Source organism: Notolepis coatsorum, assembly GCF_963971535.1.
Source record: "Notolepis coatsorum genome assembly, chromosome: 2".
In the NCBI taxonomy this organism is placed as follows: domain Eukaryota; kingdom Metazoa; phylum Chordata; class Actinopteri; order Aulopiformes; family Paralepididae; genus Notolepis; species Notolepis coatsorum.
The window spans coordinates 152,113,941-152,128,125 of record NC_140166.1 but is presented as its reverse complement, the minus strand read 5'-3'; the positions used below and the strand labels follow the sequence as shown (position 1 = coordinate 152,128,125).

The following is a 14,185-nucleotide window of genomic DNA, read 5'->3' as shown; positions in this document are numbered from 1 at the left end:
GAGGCGTCGTCCGCGGCAGTCATTAAGTGTCCGAATGTACTCAGGCAGACATAAAGCCAGGGTAATTCAATGATGGCCGCTCTGCTATGATGGAAAATTTACATGGAGATAAAAATCTAGAGAGAGAGAGAGAGAGGAGGGGCGGCGGGGGGGGGAGAGAGAGAGAGAGAAGAGAGAGAGAGAGAGAGAGAGAGAGAGAGAGAGAGAGAGAGAGAGAGAGAGAGAGGGGGGGGGGAGAAAGAGTGAAGAGAGAGTGGAAGTTGGGAGAAAGTATGTAAGAGGTAGATGAGAGAGAGAGAGAGAGTGAGAGAGAGAGAGGAGGAGAGAATAATTGAAGGGGTGTAGAGGAGAAGATAGAGAGATGGAAGGCACAATAGAGGAGGGGAGGAGGGAGAGAGAGGAGGGGGGGAGAGAGAGGAGGGGGAGAGAGAGAGGAGTTGGGATAAAGAGGGTAAAGAAATGTGATGGGAGGGATATACTGTAGAAGAGAGAGAGGAGAGAGAAGTGGTGTGCGTGTGTGTGTGTGTGTGTGTGTGTGTGTGTGTGTGTGTGTGTGTGTGTGTGTGTGTGTGTGTGTGTGTGTGTGAGTGTGTGTGGTGTGTGTGGTGTTCATGACAGTGAGACTGTGAAATGAGGGCAAGACGGCAGAAGAAAGGAAGCATTGAGAGAGAGAGAGAGAGAGAGAGAGAGAGAGAGAGAGAGAGAGAGAGAGAGAGAGAGAGAGAGAGGGAGAGAGAGAGTGAGGGAGTGAGAGAGAGAGAGAGCGAGGCAGGGTGATGGAGAGGGAGAGAGAGTGAGGCAGGGTGATGGAGATAGAGAGAGAGATAATCGGAGGTAAAGTGCAAAACGGAGCAAATGACTTACAAAAGAAGAGTAGGCCAAGGCCACCACAGTTACTGCCACCTCCGCGATGAGAGATGAGGAGAGCGATGATGAAGAACTGGAAGACAATGGAAATGGATCAAGTTAATTTACGTGAAGTAAATACGCTAAGTTCTGGACCTGGCGTACCATGCAGTGCAGGGACAGCTCCCTCCTACCTCCGGTCAATGGTCTCTAACTACACACCCTCAAGACCCTACGCTCTGCATCTTCTAACTACACACCCTCAAGACCCCTACGCTCTGCATCTTCTAACTACACACCCTCAAGACCCCTACGCTCTGCATCTTCGAACTACACACCCTCAAGACCCCTACGCTCTGCATCTTCTACTACACACCCTCAAGACCCTACGCTCTGTGTAACTGAGGGGTACAATTCCCTGACTGTATTGAATAAGGTATGGTATCATTAAACCACTACTGAGTTATGTACATTACTACTGGCCATACAGTACACATGTATATGAGATGAACACCCCCACAATAACACGGCTTCACAAGAAATACTGTTTAGAAGAATATTTATTAGAAGAGCACGAGATTATCTTACATTACTTATCAAGATTGAGAGTTGCGCTTGTAAGGCGAAGAATGTGCATGAATAGGTCAAGAGCGTAAGTCCATGAGCATATTACGCAGGGGATAATTAATACACCTGTATCATAAGAATTATATATGGTACACTAGTAGATCAGCTGGAGATACTAAGGGGTTCCCTCCGGTTGTAAGCCAGCAGGGAGAGGATTTGTCGGTAGCAAGTCTGGGTCAACGAGGAATAAGGAGCCTCCAGGTACAGTAATAATCAGTGCAATAATCCCTTGATCCGTAGACGAAGCAACAGCTATTCTCCGGTATGCAGTGCCGCATGGAGGAAAGCTAGCCAGCCTCAGAGTACTACGAGGCGGGCTCGACGGTGCTCCTCACAGGGTAGATCCCACACAGCAGTGGTGTAGACGATTCTCCGCTCCAACAGCTACAGACCAAAGCAAATATAATCCAGCCGAAAAGGGCTCTGTAGTCGTCGGGGTAGGTTATCCAGTGTACATATCCACACGATTCTCGTCTAGGGCTCCTCGGATGACGGCACCAGGTTAGGCCGCCCAGCCTGGATAAGCACACTAGCTCGGTACGATGAAACGTTGGTAATGCTGGTCACTGTAGAACGGTAGCCGCACGATACACTATACATAATAGACTATTACTTAATAATAGAATAGGTCGAACTCGACGATACAGCGTTAAACTCTGACACTTCAGCTATCAATTCGCACGCGGTCTCAAGGCTCTATTTCGGGGCAAAACGGGCCCACTTCACAGCACGTTGTATCGTGGTGTGAGGCTTCAACTTGTTACTAAGATTACTACTGTATTCACCTGCGCCGTATTTATACGTAAGGTGAACAATCTAGTACCAGCCTTATTTCTGTCTCGTATTCCTGCGCAGAACCGGGCATGTCCAGGCATGTCTTAGCGGTGACTTTGAACTAGACATTGGGGGTATGGCCGTGGCGCCTAGGGGATCGCTGTCCAATAGGAGAACGAATATTATGGTCTGGCCTGTACTAGGTAAAGGGATATTCCGTGTATATGTACAAAGAATATACAAGGGATATCAGACGATATACAAATACTATACAATATATCTCAAGTAATAAATATATATATTCGGTTTAATCTGACCCTTTGTAACAGCCGCCTCCTAATTAGTCCGCACCTAATTAGATAAGCAGAGACAGATTAACCGCACTGTCCACTACTCAATGTCTGTTGTGAGGAGTAGGGCAATTCACAAAGTCAGGGGGTCATGGTCGTCATCAAGAGAGTCAGGGAGCCTTGGCAACTCTATCAGCCTCGCCACGGGTCGGGTGTATGTCCGCCCTTGGACGAGCACTTCTGCCGCTCTGACCTTTCCGTCGGCACCAGTGATCACTTTGCTTACGCGGCCGGCCGGCCACATAGCTCGGGGTAGTGACTGGTCGATAATCATGACGACTGCGCCTCCCGTCAAATTGTCTCTTTCTTTTACCCATTTCTGGCGGGTCTGTAGAGACGGTAGATAGTGGAGGAGGAAACTGTTCCAAAACTTGACTGTACCTCCACATTCTTCGGCCGTTCGCTTCTTCAGGTCTGTGCACTGTCTGTGGGAGCGCGGGGTCCAGCCGCACCATCAAGAGAGTGTTGGGGGTGACTGGGTCGACATCTGCTACATCACTTGAGACGTAACCGAGGGGCTTTGAGTTCAATACTCCCTCGATCTCCGTGAGGACTGTCGTGAGGACTTCTTCTGCCACGGTCTGGGCCCCAAGCACGGCGTACAGGGCTGTCTTTATTGAACGTACTTCTCGTTCCCAAGTTCCACCGAAGTGAGGTGCATTCGGGGGGTTAAACTGGAAATCAATCTGAGAGGGAGCGAGGTGGGTCTTAAGTTCTGGGCCCATAGCTTGGAAGCTCTCTCTCAGCTCTCTTTCTCCGCCTTTGAAGTTTGTCCCGTGATCAGACAATAATATAGACGGTTTTCCTTTCCGCGATGTGAATCTCCGGAAGGCCATAAGGAATGAGTCCGTACTCATGGTTGGAAGGAGTTCTATGTGTATCGCTCGGGTGGCCATGCATTTGAATACAATACCCCACCTCTTCTCCGTCCCTCTTCCTTTCTTTACATACAGCGGGCCGAAACAGTCCATACCGGTGGAGTGAAAGGGCTTGTCGCCGAGTCGGAGGCGACAGGGGGGTAGGTCAGCCATCCGGGGTATACTGGGCTGTGCTCGCCACTTGCGACAGTCTAGACAGGTCCGCTGGAAGCGTCGTACTGCTTCTCTTCCTTGCAGTATCCAATAGCGACGTCTGATCTCCGCGAAGACTCTCTCTGCCCCGGCGTGGTGCACGTCCTCGTCGTATTTCTTTATGATGAGCTCTGTGACCTTGTGTCGGCTGTTTAAGACTATCGGGAACTTGACGTCATCCGTTAAGTCTGGGGCTCTCCTCAGACGACCACCCACTCTGATGAGATTATGGGCGTCGCTCTCAGGGGCCAAGTGGAGCAGTCTGCTGTCTGACGGGACTGGCTTTGATCCCTGCAGACAGTCTAGCTCGTCGGGGAACGAGTCTCTTTGGGCTCGCTGTAGCAGAAGGAGTTCTGCTTCTTCGTAGTTAGCTGCAGTAATGTCAGTAGTGGACGGAACCTCTGGGTGGTGCCACAGGAATGTCTTTAACTGCGCACTCTCAAGGGTGGGGCAGTCGTCTATGTTGGGATCTGTGGGGACTAGGGTGTGCGTCAACCCACAGAACATAGATTTCTTCTTCTCTGCCTCCTCTTCACTCGCCTCCCGTGGGGTGGGTGTAGGCCACTCTTCTTCCGGGAGCTTGAGGAACTCGGGACCGTCACTATGGTGATTGTGACGGGTGAGGTCATCCAGGGACATTCCCCGTGTGATGACGTCGGCTGGGTTCTGTTTTGTGTCCACGTACCTCCAGCATGCTGCTTCTGTTAAATCTTGTATCTCTGTGATTCTGACTCCCACAAAGACCTTGTATCTACACGAATCGGACTGGATCCATGTGAGTACGGTCATGGAGTCTGACCACAGGATTGTTCTTTGCACCGGGATGGTGAGTTCACGTTGGATTAACGTGGCGAGTTGCGCTCCTACTAGGGCTGCGCAGAGCTCTAGACGCGGGATAGATTGTTGCTTGCGGGGGGCTATTCTTGAGCGAGCCAGGACGAAGGCAGTATGTATTTCTCCTCCCTCCTCTCGGGCCCGCAAGTAGGCCACCGAACCGTAGGCTACTTCGGAGGCGTCGCTGAAGACGTGCAGGTCCATCTGACACGTCTCCGGCCTCACTGTGGGTGGGAAGTAGCTGCGGCGTATGTTGACACCTGGGAGCGAGTTGAGTTCTGTCTCCCACTCTCTCCATGTGGAGGCAAGGTGTCCGGGTATGGGATCGTCCCAGCCCTGGTCCTTGTCCCATAGCGCTCGTACAATCATCTTTGCCCTGGTGGTGTAAGGTAGAATACATCCCAACGGGTCATATTGTCTGGCGAGTGTTCTGTATACACTCCGTCTTGTGGTCGGTAGTGAAGTCGACCTTCCCTGCTCCTTGGTCAGGGGTGTGTGTCTATAATGGAGCGAGTCTGTTTTGAAGCGCCAGACTAGTCCTAATGTCATTTCTTGGGCTTCTCCTGGGATGGTCGCCATCCAGGTCTCGCTGCTTGCTGCCTTGTCCTCTGGGGAGAGGCTGCGCAATACTTGCGGGTCGCTGCTGGCCCACTGCCGGAGATCAAAGCCGCCTTTGATCAGAGAGGCGCGGAGCTTGAGTAGGAGGGCCTCGGCTTCTTCTGGCGTCGAGACGCTTTGCAGACAGTTGTCCACGTAGAAACTATTTCCTACACTTTGTCGGACCTCTTCATCAGCTGCTGGGTCCTCTGCGACGTGTTTTTGCAGTGCGAACGTATCACAGCATGGGCTGCATGTGGTTCCGAAAGGGAGGACTTCCCATTGATAGATGGATGGTTGCTCATCCCCGATCCTCTCTCTCCATAAGAACCGCAGCAGGGGCTTGTCCTCTTCCACTAGTCGCACCTGCAGGAACATCCCTTTGATGTCGCCGCTGATGGCCACCTTGTTCTGGCGGAAACGTAGCAACACGCCTAGTAGGGAGGGGCCGAGTGTTGGGCCGGGCAAGAGCGCTCTTTATTCAGATTTTGTGATCCGATCTGGTAGCTGCAGTTAAACACAATACGATCCTTGCCGTTGTGGTGGACTTTGTGGTGCGGCACGTACCATGATTCGGTCGTCTGATCGGCCTCTTTAATGTCAATTCTCTTTATGTGTCCCGCTGTGATTAGCTTGTCAATCTCAGCGCGGTACACAGTAGCTTGAGCGGGGTCTCTGGCTAGGCGCCGCTCTGTGTTCGATAGATACCGCTCCGTCGCTTCTTTTGGGGCGTGGAAGGTAGGCATACCCTCTCGCCTCAGGAGTGGAGTTGCGTATCTCATCACTCCGTTGACTTTGACTCTCTTTGTCCCCTGCTCGAGGAGGGCTATGGCATAAATGTCTTCCTTGGAACGAATGTGTTTCTTTTCGTTCTTAAAGGGCATTGTCTCTAGTGTCCATAGCCTCTCGACGTGCTGTAAGAGGGCGGTGTCTTCTTCTGTCACTCTGGAGTGGAGGCAGCGAGTGGCTGCTGTTCGGTTGGGAGACCTGGAGAGGGGGCCTTGTAGTGTCCATCCTAGGCGGGTCTCGACTGCTGCTGGACAGCCTCTGGGCCCAGTGTGGACCCGGTCCATCGGGACAATGAGGTGTGCGTGGTCAGATCCTATCAGCAGGGTCGGGGTGGCGCCGTCTATGAGCGGTATAGGTAGTTGACGCAGGTGCACGTATTTGTCCATCAGCTTGGCGATGGGGTAGGTGTACTGCGACAGGCCTATGTCTTGGCTGGTGAAAGCGTTAGTGATCCTATACCGTCTCTCTGGCTGCCCGCTTGCTGCGATAGTGAAGGAGACGTTCTCACCCTTGATCGTCTTCAGGTCTCTTCTTATAGTCCGAATCGTCATCGTTTCTTCGCTCCCCCGCAGCCCCAGCTGGGCCGCAGCGGACGCGAGGAGAAGGGTCTTCTCTGACCCGTCGTCAAGGACGGCGTAGGTGTCCATGACCTTGTCCTCGTAACTCAATGTTACGCGGACCACCTTCAAGAGCACCCGGGCGCCCCCGCTGCTGGCGGGGTCAATGTACATAACACTTGCCTTTGTGCTGCTTGATGGTGCGGGCTTTCTTCTGTTACTGTCATGTAAAACGTCCAAGTGGGCTCCGTCACACCGACTACACCTCTTCTTTAAGCGGCACTCGGCTGCCATGTGACTGCGCCCACAGCGGTAACAGCGGCGGTTGGACTTTATCCATTGACTCACCTCGTCGGCGGTCATCTTCTTGAACGTGTCACAGTGTGACAGCCAGTGTTCCTTTTCGCAGTACTGGCATACAATCTTCCACTTCTCTTTCATCGAGGGGGTACTGTGGTTCTTGTTGCGCGGTACTGATTCGGCTTGGTGCATGACGGTCACCAGCCTGCGGCCATCGTTTGATATCCTAGGTCCCTCTCTGGAGCTTGGTACGCTCCGCACGAACGTATCCAGTCGTAGGCTGCTGACTTCTCTCGCCAGGAAGTCGGCCAGGTCTAGGAGGGATGGCTCGGGACCGTTGGGATCATGGTGGTCCTTTTGCCGCCTGAAGCGCTCTTGTCGGGCGGGCGGAAGCTTCTCTAATATTCTCTCAACATTAGAGTTTGCGTACAGTTCGTGCATACCCTTTTCCTTTTGTGCCCCCAGCATCCCTACCAGGGATTGTACCTTGATAGAGAGGTCATCTAATGAGCGATTGTCTGTGGCTGGCGGTAGACGGTCAATATTCCTTATCTCTTGTATTACGTAGTCCCATATGCGTCCATAACGTTGGTCGAGGGCTACTAGAGCCGCGGTGTATGGGGTACTTGAGTTGGAATATGCCAGCGCTATATTATGCGCTCTGGGCACCTTCAGGTGCTTGAGTAGGATAGCATACTTGTACGTCTCATCTGGGACATCGGACATCATTGTCTCTAAGCACATTCGTAGCTCTGTGTACTGTGCTCTGTTCTCGTGTGTGAAGTCCAGGAACGTCGGTGTGCCAAGGTACGATGCCATGGATGGCTGGCACATCGGTGAGCGTTGGGGGAGAGGCCTCCTAGGCGAGTCTCCTCTTACGTGTCGTGGTGGGCTGGTACCTGGCGGGTACCAAGGCCCGTGTACCCAGGTGCTGTTCCTCGGGGCTGGTCGTGCATCAAGCTCACCCGTGAGTTGAGTCGGGGGTCTGTAACGCAGGGCCTCGGGGGTAAAGTCTGGGCTGTACTGGACCTCCTGGTCCTGTGGAGTACGATGCTGCTGTTGGGCTTGACTTTCCTCCTCTCCCTCTTCTTCTTCCTCTGCCAGGTCTTCTAGATCCTGTAATCGTCTATTTAGTCTCTCTGCGGCGTAGGCCGGTTCTTCCCTGTTGCTGGGTCTCGCATGGACCGGTCAAGGAGGGGGTTCGGAGAGGTGTATAGGCTCTTTCTGTTGGCCGGGCTCCGGGTCGCTTGATCGGGTAGGGGAGGGTGCCCTAGACCCTTGTCTTGACGAGGCCCTGGAGCTCCGTGCGGAGGGAGGGGGGGTTGCCCTGGCAATCAGTTGCTCCATTATCTGCGCTTATAATCAGTTGCGCTCGGCTTCGCGCTTGATGTGAGCGAGGTCGCGCTCTGCTTCGCGCTGGGCTTGGGCTGCGTCGCGCTGTGCATTGGCGGCGCCGCGCTGTGCATCGGCGGCGGCGCGCTGGGCTTCGGCGCGGTCTCTTTCCATATTCTCTTCCGTCTGGAGGCGTGTAGTCTCCAGGCGTATGCGGTCGTCGTCACTCCTTTGCTGCGCCTGGAAGCGCTCTCGCTCGATCGCAGAGTGTTCGCGTTCACTAAGGGCTTGCGCTTGGAGTTGCGCGTGGAAGCGTTCTCTTTGGTCTGCAGATTGTTCGCGCTCACTTAGTTGTTGAGCCTGCAGGCGGTCTCTTTCCATGGTAGAGTGTTCGCGCTCACTTTGGTGTTGCGCACGGAGGCGCTCTTGTTCCATGGAAGAATGTTCGCGCTCGCTAAGCGTCTGTGCTTGGAGTCGATCGCGTTCAGTGGAGGTTGCCAGGGTGGCGATAAATGCCTGCGCTAGCATCTTGTCCGCCTCGCTGGGGGAAGACACTGATGGAGGTGATCGGCTTCTGGCAGTGCTCGTTGGAGATCCGTTCTCCTGTCGCGCTCCGAGGAGGTCCATCTCCTGGGTGCGCGTCTCTTCTGGTGGTGGGTCGGGTTCCGTCCCTGGAGGGCTTTCTTTATCCTGGAGCTCTCCGGGGACTATCCCGTTGACGTTGGCGGGGGGTAAAGTCATGTCATGTCCCTCCTGGTCCCCCCGTGAGCTTGGTCAGTTACGTTAGAACCCACTAGGGTCTCTACTGGCAGGGTCGCCTGGTTGGTAGGGTTTGACATACTTTTACTATCCGCTTTTTCCGCGTTTAACGTCTGTATAAAGCTAGGTAGTAGACTGGCAGCGTAGTCCTCTAGGTAACGAGGTGGCTGCCGTCTGCGCTCCGGGCGATCTAGCTTAGGAGAACCGTTTGTGGAGTGTTCATCATTGGCCATGTCAATATTAATATTATATTAATATTACGCTAATTACCATCCGGCTCGAAGGACCAATTGTAACTGAGGGGTACAATTCCCTGACTGTATTGAATAAGTATGGTATCATTAAACCACTACTGAGTTATGTACATTACTACTGGCCATACAGTACACATGTATATGAGATGAACACCCCCACAATAACACGGCTTCACAAGAAATACTGTTTAGAAGAATATTTATTAGAAGAGCATGAAGATTATCTTACATTACTTATCAAGATTGAGAGTTGCGCTTGTAAGGCGAAGAATGTGCATGAATAGGTCAAGAGCGTAAGTCCATGAGCATATTACGCAGGGGATAATTAATACCACCTGTATCATAAGAATTATATATGTACACTAGTAGATCAGCTGGAGATACTAAGGGGGTTCCCTCCGGTTGTAAGCCAGCAGGGGAGAGGATTTGTCGGTAGCAAAGGTCTGGGTCAACGAGGAACAAGGAGACCCCAGGTACAGGAGACAGTGCAATAATCCCTTGATCCGTAGACGAAGCAACAGCTATTCTCCGGTATGCAGTGCCGCATGGAGGAAAGCTAGCCAGCCTCAGAGTACTAGAGGCGGGCTCGACGGTGCTCCTCACAGGGTAGATCCCACACAGCAGTGGGTGTAGACGATTCTCCGCTCCAACAGCTACAGGACCAAAGCAAATATAATCCAGCCGAAAAGGGCTCTGTAGTCGTCGGGGTAGGTTATCCAGTGTACATATCCACACGATTCTCGTCTAGGGCTCCTCGGATGACGGCACCAGGTTAGGCCGCCCAGCCTGGATAAGCACACTAGCTCGGTACGATGAAACGTTGGTAATGCTGGTCACTGTAGAATGGTAGCCGCACGATACACTATACATAATAGACTATTACTTAATAATAGAATAGGTCGAACTCGACGATACAGCGTTAAATTCTGACACTTCAGCTATCAATTCGCACGCGGTCTCAAGGCTCTATTTCGGGGCAAAACGGGCCCACTTCACAGCACGTTGTATCGTGGTGTGAGGCTTCAACTTGTTACTAAGATTACTACTGTATTCACCTGCGCCGTATTTATACGTAAGGTGAACAATCTAGTACCAGCCTTAATTCTGTCTCGTATTCCTGCGCAGAACCGGGCATGTCCAGGCATGTCCAGGCGGTGACTTTGAACAAGACATTGGGGGTATGGCCGTGGCGCCTAGGGGATCGCTGTCCAATAGGAGAACGAATATTATGGTCTGGCCTGTACTAGGTAAAGGGATATTCCGTGTATATGTACAAAGAATATACAAGGGATATCAGACAATATACAAATACTATACAATATATCTCAAGTAATAAATATATATATATATATATAAAATAGCAACACAGCCGTGGTGCTGGATGGACGGGAGTATCCGGGTGATGTCTCGCTGACGGCGGGAGCTTGAGCAGATGTGCCGGTGTTGGAGGAGATGGAAGCAGGTAGGTACAGACAACCACCAGTTCAATGGAGTCCGACTTGGTAGCTAAAAAAAAAGTTGAAAAAAACTCGATACAAATATGCATAGGGTTAAGCTGAGATAAACAGTAAGGTAGCTATTAAAGAGAACCACAACTGTAAACAGCATGCATAAAAGCTCAATATAATACTACAGTTAGTTTCAAGTAAACATGATAAATATGAAGCAAAAAGGTTCACTGTGTACCTTCACTGTCTGCCCCACCTTGTTTCATTCATACTGTTTTACATTTTGTATCACACAAAACAAATAGCACTTGTATTTATAAATGTGATCTAGCTGAGATAAATGGCTAATATTAACCATACTGTTTATGCTGTCTATATTGGTTGTAATTGAGATAACAGTTAACATATGTTAAGTATTCAGTATTTTTACATAAATGGTTATGGCTTTATTGTTTTAAAATCCCAATAATGTTGTGGGTTCACCAGACACACACATATTGGGTGAGTAACCAAAACGCGTACACCACACAAGTATGAATATTACTTGTATGACATGTATCAGCATGTACACATCAAATTAAAACTAATAAAGAACTGGCTAAAAATCAAATAGTTACAACATCTGCCCATTTTCTCCCCAAAAAACGTCCAAAACCGGCAAAACAATTTGGCATCCCTGATTTCCCCCCTGTGCCCCAGTAGAGTGCTTGGTCTAGATACGCCCCTGCTAGAACTTGTAAGTCGCTTTGGATAAAAGCCTCAACTAAGTTACTAAATGTAATGCAAATGTAAAATAAGTGAGAAAGCAATGGGACCAACGGCAGGAAAACAGACAAATATTGATAAACCCAATTGTCAATTGGCCAATGAAAAGTAACAAATCTCACGTCTGATTCAGAACATTTTGAGAAACCTTAAACTCCCAGGCATCTTGATGTCACCAGGGTATGAAAGATGCTCCATAAATGAACTATTATTAGTATCTGTCTATGCTTAGCTAATACTCAGCTTTTTGTGTTTTTTTCACAGAATGAGACAAAAGTAAAAGTACAGTACATATTCTATAGGGTGTTCTTGTATTTCAGTGCATTCAACCCTCGATTGACCTGAAGGTTGTTAAAGTGGTCCAGTTATGCTGTGTCCGTCAGATTGCTGGTTTACAATGTTAAAGTACTTAATCTTCATCAACAGTTGCTGATATTGCAAATGTCAACAGACCAGGCTATTAATCCATAATGGAGGTATGAGAAGAATATAATGTTAAATTACCATAGATGTATCACAACAACACATGATATTGTTCGCTATTCCAGTTTATATCGTACATACATTTGTGTAACTGTAAATCCATGTATATTTATTGTATATATTAAAAATAGTGGCTATTTATGTACACTTTAGTTGTGGGTTTTCTTTTCTAATCAGAGTGATCTATCTTGAGAATGTGTTGTATATGCATTTATTTATATTAAATATAACTTATACTTAGTGTTATAAGAAAAGCTATGTCCTGACCTGTATAGCCATTTACTGTGATTTACAGGTATTTTGGTAAATGGTAAATGGCTGTATTTATATAGCACTTTTATCCAAAGCGCTTTACAATTTGTTTCTCACATCTTACCCATTCACTCACACATTCACACACCAACAGTGGAGGCGACCATGCAAGGTGCCAACCTGCTCATCAGTGTCTTGCTCAAGGACACTTCGACACGCTGCCCGGGAGGAGCGAGAATCAAACCGGGAACCTCCGGATTACCAGACGACTGCTCTACTCCCAATCCACTGTCGCCCCGTATATTAGGTCTATTTTATTATTAGGTATTTTTTACTTTGGTCTCTATCACTATACATTTATAGTTAGTGTAATCAATCATTTGACCTGATGTACACTAGAATGTGCAGCATACCATTCTCTGAAGTCTCACCCCTTTATGGAGGAGGAATGTTGGCAAGTGACATCTCTCACTTTTTTCCTCATTCTAGTGACTAGTGACACACCTGTCAGGTCTAGCTCGTATACTGCGTTGGACCACTAAACTAAATGTATCAGCAATAGTAATCATGGATTATCGGCATAGTTCTTGTAATCTTCAATCAAGTCAACTGTAAGTAATGCTTGAGACGTTATCTATAGCTAATGCTTGCATCACCATGGAGGTCTGAGGTAAATGTGTATCTCATGAACGTACTTTTCCACTGCATATTGTAACCCTCTCTGTCTGCTTCTAGATGAAATATTTGTGTTATCTTTAAAAAACAGGTCTATTACCTGCTGTGGTAAATCTCCAGCGGCATAAGCCATAAGCAAGGCTTGCATCACAGTCAGGAAAGGGGCTGCCTGCAGCCATCGTCAACGAGAGTCATTCACGGTCGGCTCTGTGTCCGAGTTTTCAAAGGGGGCGTGGCTTAGCGATAGGTCTATTGCAATTGAGGACAGGAAGCCTTCAGTCGACTTCTTCAGACATTAAGCACCCCCCACAGCCTAAATGGAATGATCCCCCCAAAAAAATTTAAAATAAGAGAATATAAAATATAACTGCGGTTAACCTCTTAAGCATCGGGCAAAAATGGGGCTTGTTTTGCTTTTATTTTTATTGCATACCCAAGGTAATTTGCGATTTATTATACTTTATACTTATAACACATGCACACATATGTCTGGCCTCTTTTGGAAGGTAATATTCTGAAGTGTAAAACAAGAAAGCAAAATCACTTTGAGTGCTAATTAAATAGAGTAACATAATTGTAAAGGCCAAATTAGTGTTTTTGTTATAGATTATTATTATTATTATTAGTATTATTATTATATATTAGAACTATGCACTGTTTAGACTGTCTTATTTATGTTTGGACACTAGAGGGCTCACCACCCATTACAGCCCACTCATATAAATAGCCAAGGTGATCACTGCAATCTTTGTGCACCTGTGATGAGGATACAATTTTCTATCTGTTTCACTGTTGGATCTGACCTTGGGGAGCAATTGACAACTGTTCTGTTTAAATCCTTCATTCACTATCATTTACCTTTGGACAACAATAAACCCTGTAAACCATAAGAGGAGCAACTTTGGACATTCAATTCATTCAACATCACAACTTTGGGACTGAGTAAGATAATTAATTGCGGGTGCATCGTGGACGCTTGTCGATTCACTGGGGAGCGACAAGCGGCCACCACAATAATGATCACACTGAAGTAAAAGTTTTGTGTACTCACATTTATTTGTACTGGTTGCCAGATGCCTGTTTTTAAGTTCCAGCTAAGAGGTAGGAGCTGGAAAACATAATGGTTCCATAGCCTGAAGTCTTATGTAGTACAGGTCCAACGTTTATAAAAGTCCCACGGAAAATTAATGTTTTACAAACGTTTTTGTAATGTGTGTACCAGTAAAAATTCGACATGATTATCCAAAACGGCCGTCCGCTGCCATTCATTTCGATGCTCTAGTCAAAACAATGGACTTCTTCGTCTTCTTGTGTCACCATCCGCAACTGTCAGCGCCTGCCTGAGATCGCTTTTGGAGCAGACGCTCCTTGGCTACAACGGTGGTCAATCTTTTTCGCCATCAGCGGTGACTGGTCAGTTCAGGACCGATCACAACCGGACGTGGTCACTTGTCCGAACGGCTTGTCAAATGA

General features: G+C 48.7%; 1 pseudogene across 1 annotated transcript in view; it reads right to left on the bottom strand.

The window, feature by feature from the left end:
* LOC311223571 (tetraspanin-1-like) overlaps positions 1-14,185 on the bottom strand; it is a 39,581-nt pseudogene that overhangs the window by 12,106 nt on the left and 13,290 nt on the right. Inside the window, exon 3 of the transcript in view lies at positions 865-940. The product of the transcript in view is annotated as a tetraspanin-1-like (transcript). The remainder of the gene's footprint in view (positions 1-864; positions 941-14,185) is intronic.